Source organism: Musca autumnalis, unplaced genomic scaffold, assembly GCF_047663935.1.
Source record: "Musca autumnalis isolate F117 unplaced genomic scaffold, ASM4766393v1 scaffold_2, whole genome shotgun sequence".
NCBI classification, from domain to species: Eukaryota; Metazoa; Arthropoda; class Insecta; order Diptera; family Muscidae; genus Musca; species Musca autumnalis.
In genome coordinates, this window is record NW_027411755.1 from 57,724,099 (window position 1) to 57,736,834 (window position 12,736).

The window sequence follows — 12,736 nt, forward strand, 5'->3', positions numbered from 1 at the left end:
AATAACATGCCTACAATTTTGGATGATGATCTCATATTATCTAGTGGGTTAAATTGACCACTACTTTTGTATAAAAAATATAAAAATTTAAAATTTGGTCCATATTATACTTCCTAGAGGGCATAACCACCAAAGAAGCCTACATATGAAAACAGAACTACTGACCTTTCCCCTGATGCATATTACAATAATGTGTCTCCTGGGTAACTAACGTGCCTACTGTCTAATATATAATAGGTTTTGTGTAGAATACAACATTTTCTTCCCATGCTACCATTTGTCTCTATCATGATAGAGAAATTCCCCGCATATTTACAAATTACGTGGAGCCCTAGCATATTTATTGTCCAATTGAATATTGTATAAATATGTACATATATTGCAGCATGGGGTCGCTTCGCCGACTTTTTTCAAAATGCACTCGTTAAAGTATATTTGAAATATTAATTTTTGTGAAGGCACCCACTTCGTCCTGGCGTATACGCTGTGCAACCCGAAAATTACTAACCATATTCTGACACCGCAGCGTGACCAAAAAATAGAGGACACGTGTCTCGCCGTTTTTTCGTATCTCATCAACTTTCGCGGTTATAGGCCTCCAAAGGTTTGAGGCTTTGATCTTTGTTGAAATCTAAGGTACATTTTTGTAGTTGACTGTATCCTTAATTTTTGGGCGGTTGTGTATCTTTGGACCAGAGTCGGAGAAAAAAGTGTAAAAATTGGATATTTTCAAAGGATTTTTGCTATTTTTACCATTAAGAATCGGTCATAGACATTTCGTATGTTCCAGAAAGTTGTGTATTGATGCCTTTGCTACAATATTGTGGTTGATTGTTTTCTTGAATTTTGAACGGTTTAGTATATATGGAGCAGAAGCCGAGAAAAGAGGATAAAAATCGAAATTGTTTAGCTATTTTGACCATTAAGATCCGATTCTACAGAGTTCGTATATTCTAGAAAGATGTTAATTGAGATCTGAGGTACATTTTTGTAGTTGTTTGTTTGCTTCAAATTTGATCGGTTTGATAGCTGTATAAAAAATTATACTCTGATAAGATTGAGTCGGTTCAAATCCAATTCCTACTGTTTGCCCTGCGTGGTCTGCACTGGGACACGACCGTGCTACTCCCACCTTATGAAAGCCGTTTAATGTTAATTGATCTCCCTAGTCTTGAAAAAAGAAGGTTTACACTAAGAGCGATATTTTTTATTAAACTATTACGTGGCTTAATTCACTGTCCGTACTTGATTGGAGAAATAAGATTTAATGTTCCTTCACGTATAACCCGTAATTTCTTGCCAATTAATTTGCCAATTGTGAAAACTAATTATGAAGCTAATAACCCATTACGTTCATTGTGTGATATATACAATAACATCGATAATACGATACCTTTAACTGAGCCATTACATATTAAAAAAAAATAATATTGCATTCATAATGTATAAACAAGCAGGTTGTCAATCCTCCTTAATGTAATATTTAAATCTTTAGTAACTTAGTTTAGAATCACTTGTTTTGTAAGCTACTTGTGCCTGTTTAGAACCCTTCAGCTCGGCATATGTATATCTACAACTCCCTTTGCGGAACGGTAGAACACCCTTGTTCGTTCTAAAGTTGAGTGTCTCAAAACTGGAGCTCTGTTTAACGGAAAACAACATCTCCCTCAGCGGAACTAGTAGTATTCAGCCCAAAGAGCTTTAAATGTAAATACCTATTAATTTCCCTAATTAAATTAAGTTGATGTCGTAGTTTGTAATTAAATTTTTATATCGGCTGATATGATTTGTAGCCGGTAGTACTATTCCACTGACCGGGCCATGGTGTGTACGCGCTCCCTTCGTACGGGGAGGTGGCCCCCTCGGTTGGCAGGGGCGGGTGTGAGAGATGTCGTAGTACAGACAGAATAACTATAGGGTGTAATGAATCTCAAGTAAACAGTGACATGCAACAGTCGGATTTAGTTCAGTTTAAAGAGCAAATATCGCGGTTAGGTGGAATAACATTAAAGATTTGAATCGATCATTTAGATCATAAGAATTAATAATATTTTGGAGTCATAGCCTTACTACCGTTTATAACCCCCTTGGGTTTGTGAACATTTTTAATAAGAATTCTTTAGTATGGGAGATAAGTCCTAGCAGACTCTAAGTCTGTCTAGGTATTAAAAAGTTTACATTGACGGCAAAGAGCATCGCCGTGAGGACGTCCACAACGTTCAAAAGCAATTTTGTCGATTTGTTTCCGTAACCTTCTAAGACTGTTTACAACTATTTCTAATTACTGTCAGCATGTTTCAAAACACTTAAAGAAAGTACTTATTATCATATTATCGTTTTTCCCTAATTAACACATACTCCAGTATATATAACATCTTACTCGACAGTATGTATGTCCGTTTGTATGTACGAAATATCTGTATATTTTTTGTAAGAGAAGACAACAAATATCCAACTTTAATCCTAACTGATGTTTCTATTAAACTTTCACATCTGCTTTTTGTAATACTCTTTGCTTTTGACCTCATGTTGTTGTTATTTTGTTCGTGTCGTTTTAGTTCCGAGTCGATGCAGTTGTTTCAGTTTTTTGTTTTTGTGGTTTTGAATAAGTACAAACATAAACATGTAATATGGAATGTATTCTGTTGTATGCAGTTGCTTGCAATCTTTTTGGTTGAAATTTTCAACAAAATACAAAACTTTTGAATGTTTATTTATTAAAATCGTTTGTAGAGTTTTTAGTTTATTTATTTTGTTTTCTTATTTTTGGGGTAGAGATAAATTTGCTGTCGTGAAGTGGTAATAATACATGTATGTATGTACATACATATATGGTTTGTTAAATTAGCTGAGAATATGTTGTACAAAAATGTGTATGATAAACTGTATTATTTAAATAGTTTTAGCATTTTTAAAGAGTTTTGAAATACTTTTGTAGGGATATTAAACTAATGCATTACTTCGATTAGGGCTTTAGGGAGCGACAAAACATACCCATCTTCCTATCAGGGATCTTATCCGGATTATAATTTAATTTCATTGTAATGACACCGGTCATACATTCATTCTGCCCGCCCTTGTCTTCGGTCGGGACATGGGCGCAGTCTTTCATTCTCAGTAGTGAATCTAGAGACAAGATTTTTTGTCTTTAAATATACAGAAGAAAAGCACATATAATTTTTTTGACAAGAACCATGTAAAAGTCGCAAATTACAGTAAAAACGTGACGATTTCCTGTCTTTGCTTTAAATCTTCTGAACAATATTTTTATGAAATATTTGGATGGTAAAAGAGTCCATCTTGTGGACAGAAACGGACAAAAGGGGCATGGACAAACATTGAGTTTTAAGGGAAAATATTATACAAAAAGATTCTGCACTATAAAGACATGTAATCTCTAAACGAAGACACAATAACGCCCATCAGAGATATTAAGTTATTTTCCCAATCATTATATGGGATTAATAAAAAAAATCATCATGGCATAACTTGACCTATGGCTACGGTGACAAACCGTACTCTATTATAGAGTACAGTACTCTATTTTAAGGTTTCCGTACTTTATTTTTTAACGTACTCTATTTATCCTCTATTTTCATTGGGCGTACTCTATCCTCTATTTTTAATTTATTTTACAAAAACTTGTGAATAGTAATTCCCGCCCACTCTTTTGGCCTGTAACTTTTCTTCAATGGACACGAGGGCAACTATTTAATTTTCTGGCCTAGTAATGAAAAAGGGAATATTTATCATCAAAAATTTACTTATTGTGTTTTAAAATATTCTCCAGCATGATTTATGAACTTTTGCATGCGCTCCAACCAATTGTTGAAGCCCGTTTTCCACTCCTTTTAAAACGCTTCAACAGCATGTTCTGCCGATTGCTGTTATGCTTCGGGCTCATACGCATAGATCCATGATTCGCCACCTGCAACGATCTTATAAACGTCTTTTGAAGAACTGCGATCGCATTCTTTCGAAATCGCTTGAACCTTTTGAAGGCGAACATTTTTGAGGCGAGGTGTACATGCAATATCGAATATAAGCTGGTTGATAACACTATCTCAGCATATATAGCATGACGATCTTGCATTATCTGGCACAACGGCCGTTTTTGGACGACATTTGTATTTTAGCGAGCGCCGGTCACGATTGAATTCATTGAACTAGTTTTTCACAGTCCTATAGGATGGTGCTTCATCGCCATGCTAAGATTTAATGTCATCGATGCATTCTTGCCTTGATAATTCATGTCGAAAGTTTTGAAAATGATCCCTCAAAATTGATTTTTTTAGGTCAACGCAATTCTTCCATAACTGCACTTGGGAAAAAGGCCGTTCTAACATATGTCCCAAACATATTTTACAGCAAACGTAACATATCCCCCCATAGCAGTTGCTGATATTATTCGAATGTTCGGCACAACTTTCGAAAACGACTATCACTATCGAATGTTTGGCAAATGTTGTTCGTGTGTACACAAGCACGTCGTTCTTTTGTTCGTAAAAAGTTAGAAAACGATATAATTTTCGAACATTTGGTGAATGTTTTTTCTTCGCAAGAAAAATTGTTCCGTGAAACATTTTTTGCTTTGAAATTTTTTTTGTTTCAAAAAATAATTTTATGGTATTTGTATAAAATTCCCATTTGCTTTTTTCAAACAATTTCGATATAATTGCTACGTATAATAAACAATAAGTGTTGATAAAGACAACATATGGGTAGGTTGCCAAACACAAGACAACAATGTTTATCAACAGTTACATATCGAGTCGCAAACATAACAAAGAAATAACAAGTAAGAACGGCGTTAAGTTCGGCCGGGCCGAACTTGTTATACCCTCCACCACAAGTTGTATTGAAGTAAAATGGAATAATTAGTTTCCTTTCGTGTATGAAGAAGACTTAATACTAAATTTCAGCAATTTCTGTAAAACAATGTGAGGCACCATTCTATGGGGGGTATTTCAAAACGTCGATCTATACCGACAAATTTCTGACGGAAAGTTTTTAGGCTAAAAGAAGACTAAATACCAAATTTCCTACATTTCGGTAAGAGAATGTGGCTAAAACTAAAAAAATACCGAAAATCAAGAAGTAAGCTTCTATGGGGATATAGGAAGTGGACCTATACTGATAATACTCTTCTGGAATATTTTATAACTCTTGAAAGACGATATAATGAATTTCAGCCATTTCGGTTGGATATAGACGTCACAATCTTCAGTATTACGAAAATCCGGAGGTACCGTTCTATGGGGGCTATATCGAAACGTGGACCTATACCGACGAATTATAATCAGAAATGGGGCAATATGAAAGCGTGGACCTGTACAGACATATTTCTGGCGAACAGTTTTATATCACATTGAAGACTAAATACCAAATTTCAGCCATTTTGGTGGAATATTGAAGACACAACCTACAAAATACGAAAAATCGGGAGGTACTTTTCCTTGGGGGCTATATGAAGGCGTGGACCTATACCGATAAATTTAAAGGGGAAGTTTGAGTACCCCCAACGAAGTCTAAATACCAAATTTCAGCCATTTCGGTGGAATATTGAGGCCACAACGTTCAAAATACCGAAAATCGGGAGGTACCGTTCGATGGGGGCTATATAAAGGCATGGACCGATACCGGCAAAGTTCTGGGGGAAAGTTTTATACCCCTAAAGAAGACTACGTACCAAATGTCAGCCATTTGGTAGGATAATGAAGCTAAAACCTTAAAAATACCGAAAATCGGGAGGTACCGTTCTATGGGGGTTATATGAAGGTGTGGACCGATACCGACAAAATTCTGGGGGAAAGTTTTATACCCCTAAAGAAGACTACGTACCAAATTTCAGCCATTTTGGTAGGATAATGAAGCTAAAACCTTCAAAATACCGAAAATCGGGAGGTACTGTTATATAGGGGCTATATGAAGGTGTGGACCGATACCGACAAAATTCTGGGGAAAAGTTTTATACCCCTAAAGAAGACTACGTACCAAATTTCAGCCATTTTGGTAGAATAATGAAGCTAAAACCTTCAAAATACCGAAAATCGGGAGGTACCGTTCTATGGGGGCTATATGAAGGTGTTGACCGATACCGACAAAATTCTAAGGGAAAGTTTTATGCCCCCAAATTAGACTACGTACCAAATTTCAGCCATTTTTGTATGATAATGAAGCTAAAACCTTCAAAATACCAAAAATCGGGAGGTACCGTTCTATGGGGGCTATATGAAGGTGTGAACCGATACCGACAAAATTCTGGGGGAAAGTTGTATACCCCTAAAGAAGACTACGTACCAAATTTCAGCCATTTTGGTAGGATACTGAAGCTAAAACCTTAAAAATACCGAATATGGGGAGGTACCGTTCTATGGGGGCTATATGAAGGTGTGGACCGATACCGACAAAATTCTGGGGGAAAGTTTAATACCCCTAAAGAAGACCACGTACCAAATTGCAGCCATTTAGGTAGGATAATGAAGCTAAAACTTTAAAAATACCGAAAATCGGGAGGTACCGTTCTATGGGGGCTATATCAAAACGTGGACCGATATATCCCATTTTCAATACCAACCATCCTGCAAGTAATAAACACTTCTGTGCCAAATTTTGACTCTCTATCTTTAAAATTGCGAGCTTTATCTTGATTTCAACAGACAGACGGACGGACTGACGGACGGACGGACAGACGGACATGGTCAAATCGACATAGAATTTTATGCTGATCAATAATATATATATTTTATAGGGTCTCCGACGAATATTTCGATGTGTTACAAACGGAATGACAAATTTAATTATACCCTCCATATGGTGGAGGGTATAAAAACGGAAAAGGTACATAACAGAAACATCAAGAAACTCCACAACAATTTTTTTTCGCCACTATCGTAGAAGCTATCGTCATTCTTTCGCTAATAATATTATTGCCGGTATTCGAAATCGAAGGTTTTCCTGCCACAAACTGAGCGACGAATGAATCGTTTATAATTCATTATCGTATGTCGTTCTCGAACAAAAGATCCACAGAACTATCGAGAAACATTCAAAAACGATATCGTTTTTGATAGCAATGGTACGGTGGGATGTTTGGGTCCTGAAAACAAATTTATGGTTGGGTGAAAACAAATATTTGTTTGGGTGCAAAAAAATTATGTTTGGGTGCAAAAAAATTTATGTTTGGGTGCAAACAAATATTTGCTTAGATATAATATAAATACAAACCCAAAAGCTACAAAAACAAGTAAGAATGTATCGGTCAGCTGTGCTGATGGAGATATCCCTCATCCGCAGGCCAAAAAGAAAACAGTTTGCAAAAAAAATTTAAAACGTTTTAAAGTTATCTTGCACAATAGCCATATGTGCCGACAGGGTTTTGGAGCCTTTGGGCCATTACCATTGATTTACTCCCGAAAAAAATTGTACCGTTGTAAATGAGGCCGCTAGAACAACCTACTGAAAAAAGAATCAAAACGATGCGAGAGGAGCTCTTAAACTTCACTTTTTCCGAATTTTGTGAGAGGTACCAGAAGGAGTGGACCGATATAGTCCATATTCCAACCTGATACATGACTGGATGAAATAATATGATGTGCAAAGTCTTCACCAATCAGAAACTCCCTGAGAGGATTATCGTTCGGATTTGACATTTTGGTTGGTGCCGTCAGAAGAAGTGTGGACTAGCGCAAGAAAAAAATTGTACCATCGTAAAGGGAGCCGCTAGGACAACCTACTGAAAAAATTCAACCCGATCAGAGAAGTGCTCTTAAAGTTCACTTTATCCGAATTTTGTGCGGGAGGTACCCGAATGAGTGCACCGATATACTCCATATTCGAACCCGATCTATATCTGGAAGGAATAATACTTTTGTGGTTGAGGTATTGAGGATTTTTTCCTTGTCCAATAAAATATTTCCATCAATTGATTCAATTATAAAATGTATTAGGCATTTAATTTACTAAAAAGCACAATTTCTTAAAGAAAATACAAAACACTGATTTATTGACTCACTTTACCGTCTTTACTCAACGACTGTATTTCGAAAACTGAAGGAAAAATAACAACACCTTTTCTTTTCCCCTTCGCTTGCTACGTTGGTTAACAACAACAAATCACGAAACACACGTGTTTGGCCGCATACGCATCACCATTTATTATAAAGCAGCATTCCGCAGCCGCAAGAGACCTGCTGTTACTCTCGTTGAGAAAAAAAATATTTTCTAACATAAAAAATATGTTGGTACCCAAACAAATAAAATTGCGATATGTTACAAAATGTTGCAAACATATATTTGTTTGGACACATACAAATTACCTTTGGATCCAAACATATATTTGTTTGCAACCAGTGCCAGACAAATATTTGTTTGGGTCCAAACACACGTATTTCTAACACATATTTTTCTGCGTGTGCTGCCTGAAATTGCATTAGAAATTATAATGATTGTTTTATCTTTTCGATGACCCATATTTGGAGGTATTACATTACTTTTGACCAAAACCAAAATTCATTATAACTTTCATCACAACTGACATGCTTGGGAAAAGTTTTCTTTCATAATTGCGACAATTTCTTAATCATAATTCGAGGGCTAATCGAAGAGTTTCGAGCCCAATAATGAAAACGCTACCATCAAACCATCAAAAATAGTTATATTGTTTTCTTAAATAGCCTCCAGCATGATTTATACACTTTATCACTTTTGCGCTCAAACCAATTGTTGAAGCACTATTTCCACTGCGATTGAGACAACTCCAAAACATCGTTTTTGAACGTTATTACATCATTTTCTGGCGATTGCTGTTATTTTCGGGCTCATATGCATAGTTCCATGATTCTTTACCTGGATCCATTTTATAAACGTCTTTTGAAGCACCGCGATCGTATTTTTTTCGAAATTTCTTGCACCGATTAACATAGGATTCAACGAGAAAAAAACCCATTTTTCCCACCAAGTGTTCATGCAATACGAATGTTAGCTAGTGGAAGAAATGCCCAAATATTCCTCTATCTCACGGTATATAACATGGTGATCTTGCATTACCCTTTCACGCACGGCGAATTCATTAAACCAGTTTGCAAAGTGCTATTGGATGATGTTTCATTTCCATTTTTGGCAAATCGATTTTTTGAAATGTCAATTCAAAATGTACTGAGTACGTTTACGCTAAAACCCAACAAACTGTCCAGTGGAATGTCAAATGTCGTCTGGCAGCACGAAGTGTTGTCTAAGCTCGAAACTCGTATCCATGCCGGAGGTCAAATCTAATTTTTTACACACAAATCAACAAACAAACTAACCCACTTAAATATTAGGCAGTAGTTCCGTTATCTATCCTTTACCTTATTTAAACTTTAAAAGTTTTTTTTCGGCATATAAGTTACATTGCCGGAATATTTCCTCTAGAATATATTACATAATTTCTGGAGGACCAAAAATTATATTGAGATATTTTCCACACAGAAGATATGGTGAAAGGTGTGGTCGATATGGTCCTTCGATACCCTCAACCATGCCAAGCTGTTCGAACGTATAGAGAAGACCACTATTCATCCATGTTTGCAATGTTGGATAATCAATTATATGTGCGATCGTGAGTCGTTTGTGGAAACAAGAAATCCAAATCCGACTGTTTAACCTCTACCATTCTGACATTCCACATCCTCCAGACGGCATACAGATCGTAATGTACGCGGATGATTGTACGATCTCGGCGTCGGGCTCTATCTTCGATGACATATGTGATAGGTTCAATGTCAACATTTGAGCTGTGCCGACCAAGAAGAGCGAAGCCACAAATGTGAATGTATTCAAAACATTGCCAATTTATGACAGTGTGTTAGTAAGATGTATGCACACAAGCTACAAAAAAAAAAACAAAAAAAAACAAAAACAAATCAAATCATTTGCTCCCTCTTGCACGTTCATTCTTTGCGTTCGGATCGTATGTGTGTGAATTGCCGAAAATCTTCGTAACCAGCGACAAATGGCTGTTGGGCACTGCATTAGAGTGACCCAAATAACATGTTTTTTATTAGATTTCTGACCCCCCTATTTTTCCCATTTCACCCAAAAACCTTATATATGGAATTTTATGACGATCCGTTAACGTTAACCCATGTCACCCAAGCGATCTTTGTTTCAATAGTAATTTGTATGAGGCCCAATGTGCATTTTTTTCATAGATTGGAAAATAATTGTGGCCTGGTAACGTGACGTCATCACGTGCATATAGCACAACAACACAATACCGGCTACAATCCAATACACTGCAGACATACTGAACAGCCATTACATCTGTCTACCTGTTGTGTATTAACATGTAACGCAACGGAGAATTCAATTCCAGTGTAATTTCGCCGTAACCATTTTAAATCGCACTGCGAATAATTCTCATTCACTCTGTACTCCAGGCCACTAAAGTATTCCAGAATTACTTGAGAAGGGTGAGCTTACTACTGCAGGGAGTTAGCTACACGGATTGGAACAAAAGAGTGTTCTAAATCCGCCAACTTACACTACGATGCTAAAGCGTTGGGAATACTTTTTGAGGGCTACCCATTAAGTTGTGGGGGCTAATACATACACAGGGCTTTCGAGTCAGCTGTTCCACGGGACCTTCGGGTCAGCTGTTCTACATGGCCTTCGGGTCAGCTGTTCCACTGGGCTATGGGTCAGCAGTTCCACATGGCCTTCGGGTCAGCTGTTCCACTGGGCCTTCGGGTCAGCAGTTCCACATGGCCTTCGGGTCAGCTGTTCCACTGGCACTTCGGGTCAGCAGTTCCACAGGTCTTTCGTGTCAGCTGTTCCACAGGGCCTTCGGGTCAGCTATTCCACTGGGCCTTCGTGTCAGCAGTTCCACAAGGCCTTCGGGTCAGCTGTTCCATTGGGCTTTGGGTCAGCAGTTCCACAGAGCATTCGTGTCAGCTGTTCCACACGGCCTTCGAGTCAGCTGTTCCGTAGTTAGAAACCAATAGCGCATGGTAGAAATTAGATCATAACATTAAACTAATACCCTAACACATCGCGTTCCCGAACATCAACAACCGAACGCCGAACTCATCGTGCCCCCGAACATCGACAGCCATCGTTTTCCCGAACATCAACTGCCGAAATCATCGTACTCCTGAACATCAACTGCCGAACGCCGAACCCATCTTATTCCCGAACACCAACAGCCGACTGCCGAATAACTCGCTATCCCCAACATCAACATCCAATTGCTGAACTCATAGTGCTCCCGAACAACCACAGCCGAACCTATCGTGTTCCCGAACAGCAGCAGCAGTTCCTGCCGAATTCAACAATCGATTGCCACACGCATCGTATTCCCGATCACACACAGTCGAGCGTCGAATACACCGATTGCATCGAACGATGATCCCACGAAAGTCACCTACCCAACACCCTATAGACGAACCCTCATCTGTGAACCGTCGTCATAACAGCAGCTTCCTGATCATATATAACCCGTCTTCCTGATCATCTATAACCCGTCATCCCAATTGTTTATAAACCGTCATCCCGATTATCTACAAACCGTCATCAACACACCAGGTTCCCGACAATCTACGAACTATCGGCGAAATCGCCCGGTTTCCGATATCCAGAAAACCCTTCAAAAACCACCGATTCCGACGAGTCGTCAGAGCAAGGATAACTACTGTCTTAATACGTCCACTCATCACGAAGCCCCAGCTCACAAGTCCCAGTCCATCTGATCAGCTTCACGCCAACGATTGATCCATAATCCATGCCAATTTAATATGTTCTTATCGTATTTATCCCCGAGTAGGTGGCAATCTAGTGTTTAAATCAATAAACTCCGAATTAAACCCCCAGGAAAGGGAGAATCCTAGTCTACTCATTATACCCTCAGCATTTATGCTAACGAGGGTATATACACTTTCATACGGGCAAAATGTGCCTCATCGAAATAATGGTTTTAGAACCCAAGTATGTTTGGACGAAATGTGTTTCAGACAATTTGGAGTCGATTTAGCAATGTCCGTCCATCTGTCTGTCTGGCTGGCGCACGATAACTCTCGAACGGATGAACCGATTTGGTCCAAAATTTGGCTTTCGCAATATTTTGTCCAAACTTAGTTCAAGTTCGAAGATGGGTTATATCGGTCCACTCCTTCCGGTACCTCCCCAACAAAAGTTCGAAAATGTTCGGAAAATTTGTGCGCACGATAACTCTTGAAGAGAGTAACCGATTTGGTCCAAAGTTTGCACATCGTGAAATTTCTACCAAACTTAGATGAGGTTCCAATATTGGCTCAATCGGTCCACTTCTTCGTGTACCTCCCACACAAAATTTCGGAAAAGTTCAGTTTAGGACCTGCTCTCGAATTGTTTTGATTTTTGTTGTAGCATCTTGCATTCACGGCCCCCCATACGGCGGTACAATTTCATAAGAGGCAAAACCCTACTTCCTGAGAAAATAGCCTGAAAGGTTCAAAAAACCTCTATGACACCGTGTGTAGTGGTTGGAGCGCAAGATAACTCCCGAACGGATCTGCCGATTCGATCCAAAATTTGGCCTTCAGAATATTTTGTCCAAACTTAGTTTAAGTTCGAAGATAAACCATATCGGTTCACTTCTTCGATACCTCGCCAACAAAAGTTCAAAAATGTTCGGAAAGATTGTGCGCACGATAACTCGTGAAGGGACTGAAATGACTAGTGTGCGCGATATCTATCGAAAAGATATGTCTCTTATAATAAG